Genomic DNA, 1,715 nt, shown 5'->3' with positions numbered 1-1,715 from the left:
AGAACTGAACTAGAACTGAACTAGAACTGAACTAGAACTGAACTAGAACTGAACTAGAACTGAACTAGAAATGAACTAGAACTGAACTAGAACTGAATTAGAACTGAATTAGAACTGAAATAGAACTGAAATAGAACTGAAATAGAACTGAATTAGAACTGAACTAGAACTGAACTAGAACTGAACTAGAACCGAACTAGAACTGAACTAGAACTGAACTAGAACTGAACTAGAACCGAACTAAAACTGAACTAGAATTGAAGTAGGAGTGAATTAGTTAGTGAAGCAGTTAGAAAGTTAGTTAGTTAGTTAGTTAGTTAGGTAGTTAGTTAGTCGTCAGATGAAATAGACTACATACCACCATAAACGTATTTATTTATTTCTACTTCAATAATTGCTTGACATTCAGTTCTTTCCAAATTAAAAATTCAATTCTCTTAGAAACCTTTAAAAGTCTGCATTCAATTATACATTTGCTTCTTTATTTCAATTCTTAATAAATATAAATTACCATTGTGGTTTTCTCTGCATTAATTTCATTATTAATTACTAAAATACTCGTCCATTTAATTGCAAATTCTAAATCATTAAAATGCATACATGTACAGGAAACTCCAAAAGGTAAGTGTGTATATCAGGCAATACTTATACAAATACATACATCACTACTTACACATAAGCAACAATATCTCATCAATTTTAATTTCTATTTCTTAACATACTACGCCCTCCTCCTTTAAAGCTGTCTTGCCATAATCTTAAGTCTTCAAACGAAGTGGAATACCCGTGCATTAGTGCAGTGAAGTGTAATTTTGAAACAGTATAGAGTATGAGTCGTGTGGCTGTGGTATTGTTTGCCTGCATTTAATTACTGACCTAACCCACTCCTTAGTCATTATGATATGAAATAAATATACAATAATAACAACAAAATTTGGAGCATCTACGCATGTCTTTGGCATAAACATATTGGCCATGATAAACTTTAATTTCAAGATGAAAAACCTGTTTTCTACGACAAATAGATCTTAAGAGTAAATTCTTGTCTTAAGAGTTTTTCTTTCTTTTTACAAGGAGTTTAAGAGATTTTTTCGTTTCGTTAAGTTTTTTGTACTATTTCCCCTTTTTATAATTCATAACTTTTTTCACATCTTCTCTTTCCTTATTGTAATTTTTATTTTATTTATGACGTCATTAATTTATTTCTTATTTTGTTTCTATCAAAAGAGTTTTAAAATTGGAGCTTAAAAAATTTGTTCAAGAGAAGTTGATTTTTATTTTTTTGGTTTTGTTTTTTTTTTTATTTCCAGATTTCATTGATTGTAAGTCTGTTCAATATGAGAGTTTGAGTTTTCTTTAGTTGAGTTGTTGTTTTTGTTGTTGCTTTTATGGATTTATTTAACTTTAATTTAATAAAAATATATTGCGGTAAGGTTATGAAAATAAGATATGTTTTGGGGTGCATTTTGAAAGTACAAAGTTTAAAAGATGTCGGGAATAAGAGAGTTGCCAAAGTAGGAAAATAATCAAAAGCTATACAAACTTAATGAAGGGGTTAATATTTAGTTACAGTCAAGTCTTTAGTATAGTCATAGTCATAGTCTATGGTCTAGTCTATAGTCTAGTCTATATTCTAGTCTATAATCTAGTCTATAGTCTAGTCTATAGTCTAGTCTATAGTCTAGTCTATAGTCTAGTCTATAGTCTAGTCTATA

At 29.2% G+C, this 1,715-nt stretch overlaps 1 protein-coding gene across 1 annotated transcript in view; it reads left to right on the top strand.

The window, feature by feature from the left end:
* The window catches only part of LOC111677146 (serine-rich adhesin for platelets), a 224,837-nt gene that overhangs the window by 35,463 nt on the left and 187,659 nt on the right, over positions 1-1,715 (top strand). The window lies entirely within an intron of this gene.

This window comes from Lucilia cuprina, chromosome 6 (assembly GCF_022045245.1).
Source record: "Lucilia cuprina isolate Lc7/37 chromosome 6, ASM2204524v1, whole genome shotgun sequence".
Taxonomy (NCBI): domain Eukaryota; kingdom Metazoa; phylum Arthropoda; class Insecta; order Diptera; family Calliphoridae; genus Lucilia; species Lucilia cuprina.
The sequence above is the reverse complement of the archived record's forward strand: the minus strand, read 5'-3'. Positions and strand labels throughout refer to the sequence as shown.